Source organism: Triticum urartu, chromosome 2 (assembly GCF_003073215.2).
Source record: "Triticum urartu cultivar G1812 chromosome 2, Tu2.1, whole genome shotgun sequence".
Taxonomy (NCBI): domain Eukaryota; kingdom Viridiplantae; phylum Streptophyta; class Magnoliopsida; order Poales; family Poaceae; genus Triticum; species Triticum urartu.
The window spans coordinates 474,178,728-474,192,514 of NC_053023.1; positions in this window are offsets into that span (position 1 = coordinate 474,178,728).

Below are 13,787 nucleotides of genomic sequence, written 5' to 3' on the forward strand. Positions count from 1 at the left end.
ACTGAGAAATAGAATACCCCTCTTCATCGGAGTTGGTTTAGGAATAGGCTCAGGAGCTGGCTCAGGAAGTGTCCAATTATTTTCATTTGTCAACATATTATTCAATAGAATTTCAGCTTCATCCGGCGTTCTTTCCCTGAAAACAGAACCAACACAACTATCCAGGTAATCTCTGGAACCATCGGTTAGTCCATTATAAAAGATATCAAGTATTTCATTTTTCTTAAGAGGATGATCAGGCAAAGCATTAAGCAACTTTAGAAGCCTCCCCCAAGCTTGTAGGAGTCTCTCTTCTTCAATTTGCACAAAATTATATATATATCCCTTAAAGCATCTTGTTTCTTATGAGCAGGGAAATATTTAAGTAATAAATCATATCCTGGGGACTATGCACACAACCAGGATCAAGAGAATTAAACCATATCTTAGCTTCACCCTTTAATGAGAACGGAAATATTTTAAGGATATAAAAGTAGCGAGATTTCTCATCATTAGTGAACAGGGTGGCTATATCATTTAATTTAGTAAGATGTGCCACAATAGTTTCAGATTCATAGCCATGAAAAGGATCAGATTCAACCAAAGTAATTATATCAGGATCAACAGAGAATTCATAATCCTTATCAGTAACACAGATAGGTGAAGTAGCAAAATTAGGGTCACGTTTCGTTCTAGCATTAAGGGATTGCTGCTTCCATTTAGCTAATAACCTCTTTAGCAATTTAGATCATATCTATCTTTGCAAGAAAAAATAGCTTTAGCAATTTATTCATCCATAACATAGCCCTCATGCACAACAGGCAATTCATATTTATTAGGGGGAGAGTCCTCATCATCACTATCTTCAATATTATCAGTTTCAATAATTTCATTCTCTCTAACCCTAGCAAGTTGTTCATCAAGAAATTCACCAAGTGGCACAGTAGTATCAAGCGTAGAAGTAGTTTCATCATAAGTATCATGCATAGCAGAAGTGGCATCATCAATAACATGTGACATATCAGAACGAATAGCAGAAGCAGGTTTAGGTCTCACAAGCTTACTCAAAACAGAAGGTGAATCAAGTGCATAGCTAAATGGCAGTTCCTTACCTCCCCTCATAGTTGAGGGATAAATCTTGGTTTTTGGATCTCTCAAGTTCTTAATAATGATAAGTAGATATAAATCCCAAGTGACTCAAAGAATAGAGCTATGCTTCCCTAGCAACGGCGCCAGAAAATAGTCTTGATAACCCACAAGTATAGGGGATCGCAACAGTTTTCAGTATTCAACCCAAATTTATTGATTCGTGTGATGCCCCGATTTGACCGTACACTAATCATACACGCAAACGTGTACGATCACGATCAGGGGCTCACGGGAAGATATCACAAGACAACTCTACAAATAAAAATAAGTCATACAAGCATCATATTATAAGCCAGGGGCCTCGAGGGCTCGAATACAAGAGCTCGATCATAGACGAGTTAGCGGAAGCAACAATATCTGAGTACAGACATAAGTTAAACAAGTTTGCCTTAAGAAGGCTAGCACAAACTAGGATACAGATCGAAAGAGGCGCAGGCCTCCTGCCTGGGATCCTACTAAACTACTCCTGGTCGTCGTCAGCGGGCTGCACGTAGTAGTAGGCACCTCCCGAGTAGTAGTAGTCGTCGTCGACGGTGGCGGCTGGCTCCTGGACTCCAACGTCTGGTCGCAGCAATCGGATATAGGAAAGGGGGAAAAAGGGGGAGAAAAGCAACCGTGAGTACTCATCCAAAGTACTCGCAAGCAAGGAGCTATACTACATATGTATGCATTGGTATCAAATGGAATAAGGCTATCATATGTGGACTGAACTACAGAATGCCGGAATAAGAGGGGGATAGCTAGTCCTTATCGAAGACTACGCTTTTGGCCGCCTCCATCTTGTAGCATGTAGAAGAGAGCAGAAGGTAAGATCACCAAGTAGCATCGCATAGCATAACCCTAACCGATGATCCTCTCCTCGTCGCCCTGTTAGAGAGCGACCACCGGTTGTATCTAGCACTTGGAAGGGTGTGTTTTATTAAGTATCCGGTTCTAGTTGTCATAAGGTCAAGGTACAACTCCAAGTGTCCTGTTACCGAAGATCACGGCTATTCGAATAGATTAACTTCCCTGCAGGGGTGCACCACATAACCCAACACGCTCGATCCCATTTGGCCGGACACACTTTCCTGGGTCATGCCTGGCCTCGGAAGGTCAACACATCGCAGCCCTACCTAGGCACAACAGAGAGGTCAGCACGCCGGTCTAAATCCTATGGCGCAGGGGTCTGGGCCCATCGCCCATCGCACACCTGCATGTTGCGAGGGCGGCCGGAAGCAGAACTAGCCCCCTTAATACAAGAGCAGGCTTACGTTCCAATCCGGCGCGCGCCGCTCAGACGCTGACGTCATGAAGGCTTCGGCTGATACCATGATGTTGAGTGCCCATAACTGTCCCCGCATAGATGGTTAGTGCGTATAGGCCAGTGGCCAGACTCAGATCAAATACCAAGATCTCGTTAAACGTGTTATCTTGAAATAACCGCGAACACCGACCAGGGCCAAGCCCACCTCTCTCCTAGGTGGTATCAACCTGCCCTGTCGTTTCGCCACAAAGATCCACACAGAGGGCTATCGGGAAAGTATGTCCTTCCAGCCCCCAATTCGTGAATCAACTGCGGGTACTCCTCGAGCCAACCCGACTTTAGTCATCACATGTATCATGTATAAAGCATATAGTATATACCCGTGATCACCTCCCGAGTGATCACGGCCCGATAGTATAGCATGGCAGACGGACAAGAATGTATGGGCACTGATGATAAACTAGCATCCTATACTAAGTATTAGGATTGCAGGTAAAGGGAACAACAGTAGTAGCAAGGAGAGGCTATGCATCAGGATAGGATTAACGGAAAGCAGTAACATGATACACTACTCTAATGCAAGAAGTAGAGAGAAGAGTAGGCGATATCTGGTGATCAAAGGGGGGGCTTGCCTGGTTGCTCTGGCAAGAGAGGGGTCGTCAACATCGTAGTCGAACTGGGGGGTCGCCGGAAGTCTCGGGGTCTACCGGAAAGAAGTAACGAAGGGGGAACACAATAAATAACAAAGCAATCAAAACAACACAAGGCATAACATAGCAATACGCGCTGCTAGGTGTGCCCTAACGCAGTACTAGGTGATACCGGGAAAGGGGGAAAACATCCGGGAAAGGATTCCCGGTGTTTCGGGTTTTCGGACAGATGAACCGGAGGGAGAAAGTTGCGTGTTCGCTATGCTAGGGATGCGTGGCGGACGAACGGGCTGCGTATCCGAGTTCGTCTCGTCGTTCTGGGCAACTTTCATGTACAAAGTTTTCCCATCCGAGCTACGGTTTATTTTATATTAATTTTTAAAGTTTTAATTCCTTTTCTAAAATTATCAGATTATTTTTAATTCGAAATGAATGTGAATTGCTAGGTGCACCCAGCTCTGGGTACACACAAGTGTACCAGAGGGGCTGACATGTGGGTCCAAGGGGTCCCAGTTGACCAGTCAAACTTTGACTGGTCAACAGGGGGTGGGGCCCCCTTGTCATACACTATTAACTAATTAACCAAATTAAAAAGTTTAATTAACAAATTAGTTAGGTTAGTTGATTAATTAAGTTAATTGAGTAGGATTAATTAAGCTAATTAATTTAGTTAATTAATTAATTTTATTTATTATTATTTTATTGTTATTATTTATCTCCTTTTTTTAAGAAAAATCATTCTAGGGGCTAGGCCCCACATGTCATTGGCCCAGGGGGGGCCTTGCGGGCGCTGGGTGTAGGGCGCGGGCACTAGGGTGGGCGCTTGCCCGCAGGAGGTGCGGCGGGGCGAGGCCACCGGGCGACGGCCAGCGTGCACGGATGGGCGCTGGCGAGGCCACGGCAGGGCGGGGCCGTAGCGAAGCGGCCGGGTGCCGAAGGAGGACGTCGGGGCCGTGGAGGGTGCGGCCGGACCACCGCAGGGGGGTCGGCGAGCGGTGGCGCTGCTGGGCGGCGGATGTGGCTGTAGCAGAGCTGCACGGTTGCGGGCGCGCGCGTGTGAGGAAGACCGGGGCGGCGAGGTGTACAGGGGGATGGGGGTGCACGCGGCACGAGCAAAAGGCGGGCACGGCGCGCTAGCAGCGGCGGAGGCGAGGCGCAACGGCGACATGGGTGTGCGCGCGGGGGCGTAGTGCAGCAGCAGCAAGCAGTGGCGCACGGGAGCAGCACGTGAAGTAGCGCAGCAGCGAGCGGGGTCGCGTGGGCGCGCGCGGATAGCTGCCAGGCGAGGCGAGCGGCGGGTCAGCGCACGGTGGCGCGGAACGCGTCCGTGGTGAGCGCGTGCGGTCGATGCGGTCGCGAGCAACGCGCGGACGGGGAGAGAGGTGAGGGCGAGACCCTCACCGAGTAGTGTATGGGAGTGGCAGTGGGGGGTCGCGGAGGAGGACGAAGACGACAGGCGGCAGTGTCGCCGGCGATGGGAGGCGGCGGAGGGCGACGCCGTTCAGGGAAGCTACCGGCGTCAGGGTCGAGCGGCTCCGGGCTCGGGGCGGTCCAGCTGGGAGGAGGATGAGCAAGCGACGACGATGATGGGCGGTACGACGAGGAAGGGGTGCCGGCGAGGTGGTCCTGGGCGTCGGGGTCGATGGGATCGGGGCCGATCCCGATCCAGATTGGTGGGGGAGGAGAGGGGGATCGGGGGGGGGGATTGGGGTTCGTGCAGGAGTAGTGGAACCGGACCGGGATAGGGTTTCCGGTCGGGGTGGGGTTAAGGGAAGCGAGGAGGGGCCGGCTGGGCCGGCCTGGTCGGCTGAGCCGACTGGGCCAAGAGGCCCGGTGGGGGAGGGGGGCCTTTTGTTTTTATTTTATTTTTTACAGTTTTATTATTTTTTATTTTCTGTTTTATTTTAGTTTTATAAAATTTAAAAGCGACAACTAATTTGGTGTTATTAAATAGGTCACAACCCCAAATATTTTGGCACTTAAATAAAGTATTTTGCATTTGCTTATTATCTTAAAAGCATTTTAGATAATTGTATTATCATCGTTTTAGTTTATTTAGTGCATTTAAGTATCATATTAAAAGATGATTTCTTCACCAACATTTATTATGGATTATTTGACACATTAGGAACAATTTAGTTTTGACTTTTGAAAAATTTAATTGTTTTGACTTTAATTCAAATTTGAATTTGGATCGATTCTGAACTAACGCGAGATTATCAACAATAATCAAGGTGACGTGGCATCATCCCCAGAGGGTTACTGTAGCTTGATTACCCGGGCGTCACAATTCTCCTCCACTACAAGAAATCTCGTCCCGAGATTTAAGAGGGGGACTAAGGGGAAAATTCTGGTTACGAAATTCTAACGGGTCTTCTCGATCTTGGTTGCTCTTCTCGAAGAGGTCGATCCATTACGTTGAAGTCTTTATTTCTCTGCTCTAGGTCATCATGATCAAGTCGTCATCCTTTCTTCAGGATCTCCATCGTACTTACGAATAGGTAAGGGGCAGATCGATAACGATAGGATGCTATAAGGGGTAATCATCTGGGGTTATCCCATGAATGAACACATGACTATCTTCCGAGTTGAACTAATGAAACACATCGAGAGCAAAGTAAGACGGTACAATAAGAAGTTTCAAGCGGATAGACAATCGTTCGATGCCTAGTCAGAAGGTGAAAGGGGTTTCAAAGCAACGTAATAATTATTGTGTCCGATGCCAGAATTGATGATCTCATCGGGAGGTGGCTCATGAATTACATATGAGTCCACGTGGGAGGAATAACTTTGGGAACAGTGGGTGTACAGGAGAGTCAGGTTTCGATCCTGTGGAACTATGGGTTATGGGCCCACCATGTAGGCTAAAAGTAGGAAGGGTGATGACGTCTTGCACGATCATGTAAGTAAGGCCTGTCAGAGGGTAGCATGTCAGTTATGTTGGCAACAACGTCGGTACCAAGGGCGAGGGACGAAGAGAACCCTTTTCCTGCTCATTGAACAAGGCGGACCATTAGGCAAAGTTCTCGTCCATCGGTGGATACCGGAATGTCATCAACAATAGTAACAGGTTCTTACCAACAGAGTTGTACACCGAGGTGCTTACAAAAGCAGGAGAATATTACTGCTTAGATCATACAGATCACAAGAAAGATTAAACCAAACAATGGAAAGGAAAACATATGTATGAGATTAAACAGAACAATGGAAAGGAAAATGTGTTTAAACACATATTTTAGGGGTATATCCTTCCCAAGGACAAGCAAAGCATGATTCCCTTGACATGATATAATGTAGAAAACCCTTTAGGTAAGGGGGGGGGGGGAATTTCATGGCATTACCCATACAATGGTGTTAGGGTAATTGAGCAGGAAACATTTAACATTAGGATTTAAATATTCTTGTTGAAAATTGGAGTAACATATATATGCTTCAAGATAGCATTGACATGGTCTTCAGGCAAAGGTCAGACTTGCGAAACACAAAGGATCCATCAGGAATAACTAGTAGAATAAGTCTTACAATTTCCTCATGGAAGAATGGATAACCTTGCTGAAAAGGAATCTATAACCATAGGGCCTCCGGCCGGGTGTGCTAAGCACGACATCCTGGATATAAAAGATGGTAATACTCCAAGGTAAAGAAGAATAATTTCTGGATAGCAAGGATCTCAAAGTATAACACAAAACACGAATAAGTTTGTGTTGGAGGGCAGTTAATAAAGTGGTCGATGATAACACAGATCATCGAGGGCAAGGATGGCATTTCTCATAATGAACTCAATTGACATCCTGGAATGTCGATGATGATCACAACACAATTGTTGAGAGATTTCATGAAGATGTAATCGGTCAGTGATGACATCAAGCCACAGGAATGATGAAGCGAAAGGTTATTGAACCCAAGGGTATGTCACAAACTCAAAACCAAGCTTGTTGTTTAAGGCAAAGTGGTATGATGAAGAAGATAGATGTAAGCTTAGCTCATCATCGAAAGTTGTGCTCCGGGAATAAGGACCAGGTAGCACAGTTAAAATCATCACAGTAATGATATAGCCAAATAGGGTAGGAAGGATGTGATCGGGTACAAACTCGTAAGTAAAGAAGATTACCAAAAGTTGTTGAACCATAGTGCGGACTCGGTTCAGTTATCGGTTTTTGAGTGTTTAATAACTCAGAGCCCGTGAAAAATTTGGAATCAGTGAGAATGTAGTACTTGATATTATCGAGGTACCATGGTGTAATACTCGACGGAAGATCAAAGTAAAGGTTGGACTGGTGTATTGATCCATAGAAGACAAGTGCTTAAACTTGCCCGTGAAATGGGGTCAAAGAAGAACATATGGTCGAAACCACGATTGCAAAAGGCCGGATCCCAGATATAAGAACTTATACCAAGGGAAAAAATTAATTTAAGAGAAGCTTTAATGATAAGATCTACATCGTGTCCATGGGCATGAACACAAAGTTCAAGGTCGACTCCCACTTCTTCAATGCATAACCTTTCATTCACCTCTCGTATTTTGAAAATGACATTAGTTGTTGAAAGTTTTACCTGGTGCAATACCAGATAAGTATGACCCGTGAAATCTTCCGGGTTTGCACAGATTAGGGAAGGCATTAGTTCAAACCATCGGGTATCTTAGGAACATATATCACAAACTTCAGGAGTAAATAACACAAGCTCGAAAGTAGAGCATGGTTGACAAGGCAGAGGATACAATTTACCAAAGGTATTATATAATGGTGGAAAGGCTCACAAGGTTATTGAATACGATGTCGGATGAAATCCAACAATGGATCTGATGATCCACAATGGAGCTGGTGTGAGTATCGGTACTCTACCAGAAGAAGAAAGAATGCAAGGGGATCGGCTGATAGAAACAATTAACTAACTCAAAGCTCAATGTAAGGAAATTTTATGATTTCCAAATCAAGGGATCAGAAGCAATCGTTCTGATCGAAAATGAATAAGTTCAATAGACTTAGAAGCACAAACGATCAAGGCATTGATTGGTCAAGAACCAGCTCATATCCAAATGACGTCTGAGCCGGAAGGAGGAATCCTAGGATTCGACTAAGGAATGCGGGCATCCTCAACATATTGAATCAACGGACTTAAAATGATAAAGACAAGGGAGGCCAATAAGATTAAGAAACTTATGGGATTAACCATAATTCAAGCAAGCGAGAATTTCAAGAGCAATAGGCTGCTCGGGATTTTCGGAAGATCGAATGATATTTTGAAGCCTTTAGCGAAACACATGAACAACTCGGAATGAGCGGATACTCGATAAGTGCAAGAATTATCCGTAGGGGTATTCAGGTGACAAAGAACAGCAAGGCAGTAAGCTCAAAGGATTCTCGGAACAACAGAGAGAATTTCAAGGTATCTCGTAATAACATGATCAGCTGGGAAGCATCGTATGAAAGGCGAGTATACGTGGTTATCCACAGGGGTTTATCAATGGAAGGGAATTGCAAAAGCGACGCCATAAAGTCTCAAGAGAACATCGGAGAGTATCTTCGGATTCTTCTAGTGCAGCAGACGATCATCTGTAATAAGGGGCTCTCCGGGAGAAAGTATTATCAAGAACCTAGAGTCAGAGTTAGTAAAATCGTTTAACCCGAATAGAAGAGATGTCAGAGTCCTAGAGTATAGGTTGAGGAATAAAAGATCCTACTACCACCCAATGGCGACGTGTGCCCGTAAGACACACAACCATGTTAGTAAAAAGTTTTGCAATGTCTAGACTCGACTTCGGCCAAGGAGGGTGGAAGGGGGATTCCTACAGGCAGTCGGCTCTGATACCAACTTGTGACGCCCCGATTTGACCGTACACTAATCATACACGCAAACGTGTACGGTCATGATCAGGGGCTCACGGGAAGATATCACAACACAACTCTACAAATAAAAATAAGTCATACAAGCATCATATTACAAGCCAGGGGCCTCGAGGGCTCGAATACAAGAGCTCGATCAGAGACGAGTAAGCGGAAGCAACAATATCTGAGTACAGACATAAGTTAAACAAGTTTGCCTTAAGAAGGCTAGCACAAACTAGGATACAGATCGAAAGAGGCGCAGGCCTCCTGCCTGGGATCCTGCTAAACTACTCCTGGTCGTTGTCAGCGGGCTGCACGTAGTAGTAGGCACCTCCCGAGTAGTAGTAGTAGTCGTCGATGGTGGCGGCTGGCTCCTGGACTCCAACGTCTGGTCGCAGCAATCGGATATAGGAAATGGGAAAAAAGGGGGAGAAAAGCAACCGTGAGTACTCATCCAAAGTACTCGCAAGCAAGGAGCTACACTACATATGTATGCATTGGTATCAAATGGAATAAGGCTATCATATGTGGACTGAACTGCAGAATGCCGGAATAAGAGGGGGATAGCTAGTCCTTATCGAAGACTACGCTTCTGGCCGCCTCCATCTTGTAGCATGTCGAAGAGATCAGAAGGTAAGATCACCAAGTAGCATCGCATAGCATAACCCTAACCGATGATCCTCTCCTCGTCGCCCTGTTAGAGAGCGACCACCGGTTGTATCTGGCACTTGGAAGGGTCTGTTTTATTAAGTATCCGGTTCTAGTTGTCATAAGGTCAAGGTACAACTCCAAGTCGTCCTGTTACCGAAGATCACGGCTATTCGAATAGATTAACTTCCCTGCAGGGGTGCACCACATAACCCAACACGCTCGATCCCATTTGGCCGGACACACTTTCCTGGGTCATGCCCAGCCTCGGAAGATCAACACGTCGCAGCCCCACCTAGACCAACAGAGAGGCCAGCACGCCGGTCTAAACCTAAGCGCCCAGGGGTCTGGGCCCATCGCCCTTAGCACACCTGCATGTTGCGAGGGCGGCCGAAAGCAGAACTAGCCCCCTTAATACAAGAGCAGGCTTACGTTCCAATCCTGCGTGCGCCGCTCAGTCGCTGATGTCACGAAGGCTTCGGCTGATACCACGATGTCGAGTGCCCATAACTGTCCCCGCGTAGATGGTTAGTGCGTATAGGCCAGTGGCCAGACTCAGATCAAATACCAAGATCTCGTTAAACGTGTTATCTTGAAGTAACCGCGAACGCCGACCAGGGCCAGGCCCACCTCTCTCCTAGGTGGTGTCAACCTGCCCTGTTGTTTTGCCACAAAGATCCACACAGAGGGCTATCGGGAAAGTATGTCCTTCCAGCCCCCAATTCGTGAATCAACCGCGGGTACTCCTCGAGCCAACCCAACTTTAGTCATCACATGTATCATGTATAAAGCATATAGTATATACCCGTGATCACCTCCCGAGTGATCACGGCCCGATAGTATAGCATGGTAGAGGACAAGAATGTATGGCCACTGATGATAAACTAGCATCCTATACTAAGTATTAGGATTGCAAGTAAAGGTAACAACAGTAGTAGCAAGGAGAGGCTATGCATCAGGATAGGATTAACGGAAAGCAGTAACATGCTACACTACTCTAATGCAAGAAGTAGAGAGAAGAGTAGGCGATATCTGGTGATCAAAGGGGGGGCTTGCCTGGTTGCTCTGGCAAGAGAGGGATCGTCAACACCGTAGTCGAACTGGGGGGTCGCCGACAGTCTCGGGGTCTACCGGAAAGAAGTAATGAAGTGGGAACACAATAAATAACAGAGCAATCAAAACAACACAAGGCATAACATAGCAATACGCGGTGCTAGGTGTGCCCTAACGCAGTACTAGGTGATACCGGGAAAGGGGGAAAACATCCGGGAAAGGATTCCCGGTGTTTTGGGTTTTCGGACAGATGAATCAGAGGGAGAAAGTTGCGTGTTCACTATGCTAGGGATGCGTGGCGGACGAACGGGCTGCGTATCCGGGTTCGTCTCGTCGTTCTGAGCAACTTTCATGTACAAAGTTTTCCCATCCGAGCTACGGTTTATTTTATATTAATTTTTAAAGTTTTAATTCCTTTTCTAAAATTATCAGATTATTTTTAATTCGAAATGAATGTGAATTGCTAGGTGCACCCAGCTCTGGGTACACACAAGTGTACCAGAGGGGCTGACATGTGGGTCCAAGGGGTCCCAGTTGACCAGTAAACTTTGACTGGTCAACAGGGGGTGGGGCCCCCTTGTCATACACTATTAACTAATTAACCAAATTAAAAAGTTTAATTAATAGATTAGTTAGGTTAGTTAATTAATTAAGTTAATTGAGCAGGATTAATTAAGTTAATTAATTAATTAATTTTATTTATTATTATTTTATTATTATTATTTATCTCCTTTTCTTTTTAAGAAAAATCATTCTAGGGGCTAGGCCCCACATGTCATTGGCCCAGGGGGGGCCTTGCGGGCGCTGGGTGTAGGGCGCGGGCACTAGGGTGGGCGCTTGCCCGCAGGAGGTGCGGCAGGGCGAGGCCATCGGGCGACGGCCAGCGTGCATGGATGGGCGCCGGCGAGGCCATGGCAGGGCGGAGCCGTAGCGAAGCGGCCGGCCGCCGGAGGAGGACGTCGGGGCCGTGGAGGGTGCGGCCGGACCACCGCAGGGGGGTCGGCGAGCGGTGGCGCTGCTGGGCGGCGGATGTGGCTGTAGCAGAGCTGCACGGTTGCGGGCGCGCGCGTGTGAGGAAGACCGGGGCGGCGAGGTGTACAGGGGGATGGGGGTGCGCACGGCACGAGCAAAAGGCGGGCACGGCGCGCTAGCAGCGGCAGAGGCGGGGCGCAACGGCGACATGGGTGTGCGCGCGGGGGCGTAGTGCAGCAGCAGCAGCAAGCAGTGGCGCACGGGAGCATCACGTGAAGTAGCGCAGCAGCGAGCGGGGTCGCGTGGGCGCGCGCGGACAGCCGCCAGGCGAGGCGAGCGGCGGGTCAGCGCACGGTGGCGCGGAACGCGGCCGCGGTGAGCGCGTGCGGTCGGCGCGGTCGTGAGCAACGCGCGGATGGGGAAAGAGGTGAGGGCGAGACCCTCACCGAGTAGTGTAGGGGAGTGGCAGTGGGGGTCGCGGAGGAGGACGAAGACGACAGGTGGCAGTGTCGCCGGCGATGGGAGGCGGCGGAGGGCGGCGCCGTTCGGGGAAGCTGCCGGCGTCGGGGTCGAGCGGCTCCGGGCTCGGGGCGGTCCAGCTGGGAGGAGGACGAGCAGGCGACAACGATGATGGGTGGTACGACGAGGAAGGGGTGCCGGCGAGGTGGTCCTGGGCGTCGGTGTCGACGGGATCGGGGCCGATCCCGATCCAGATTGGTGGGGGAGGAGAAGGGGATCGTGGGGGAGTGGGGTTCGTGCGGGAGTAGTGGAACCGGACCGGGCTAGGGTTTCCGGTCGGGGTGGGGTTAAGGGAAGCGAGGAGGGGCCGGCTTGGTCGGCTGAGCCGACTGGGCCAAGAGGCCCAATGGGGGAGGGGCCTTTTGTTTTTATTTTATTACAGTTTTATTATTTTTATTTTCTGTTTTATTTTAGTTTTATAAATTTTAAAAGCGACAACTAATTTGGTGTTATTAAATAGGTCACAACCCCAAATATTTTGGCACTTAAATAAAGTATTTTGCATTTGCTTATTATCTTAAAAGCATTTTAGATAATTGTTTTATCGCTGTTTTAGTTTATTTAGTGCATTTAAGTATTTATTAAAAGATTATTTCTTCACCAACATTTATTATGGATTATTTGACACATTAGGAACAATTTAGTTTTGACTTTTGAATATTTTAATTGTTTTGACTTTAATTCAGATTTGAATTTGGATCGATTCTGAACTAACGCAAGATTATCAACAATAATCGAGGTGACGTGGCATCATCACCAGAGGGTTACTGTAGCTTGATTACCCGGGCGTCACAATTCGACACAAGGGGAGCCAAAGAATATTCTCAAGTATTAGCAGCTGAGTTGTCAATTCAACCACACCTGGAAACTTAATATCTACAGCAAATTGTTTAGTAGCAAAGTAATATGATAGTAGTGGTAACGGTAGCAAAAGGTAATGATAGCAAAATTAATGTTTTTTGGTATTTTGTAGTGATGATAGCAATAGCAAAGGAGAAGTAAATAAGCGAAGACCAATATATGAAAAGCTCGTAGGCAATGGATCGGTGATGGAGAATTATGCCGGATGTGGTTCATCATGTAACAATCATAACATAGGGTGACAAAGAACTAGCTCCAATTCATCAATGTAATGTAGGCATGTATTTCGAATATAGTCATACGTGCTTATGAAAAAGAACTTGCATGACATCTTTTGTCCTACCCTCCCGTGGCAGCGGGGTCCTAATGGAAACTAAGGGATATTAAGGCCTCCCTTTAATAGAGTACGGGACCAAAGCATTAACACATAGTGAATACATGAACTCCTCAAACTACGGTCATCACCTCTAATTATCCCGATTATTGTCACTTCGGGGTTAACGGATCATAACACATAATAGGTGACTATAGACTTGCAAGATAGGATCAAGAACTCTCATATATTGATGAAAACATAATAGGTTCAGATCTGAAATCATGGCACTCGAGCCCTAGTGACAAGCATTAAGCATAGCAAAGTCATAGCAACATCAATCTCAGAACATAGTGGATACTAGGGATCAAACCCTAACAAAACTAACTCGATTACATGATAAATCTCATCCAACCCATCACCGTCCAGCAAGCCTACGATGAAATTAATCACGCACGACGGTGATCATCATGAAATTGGTGATGGAGGATGGTTGATGATGATGATGATGATGATGATGGCGATGGATTCCCCTCTCCGGAGCCCCGAACGGACTCCAGATCAGCCCT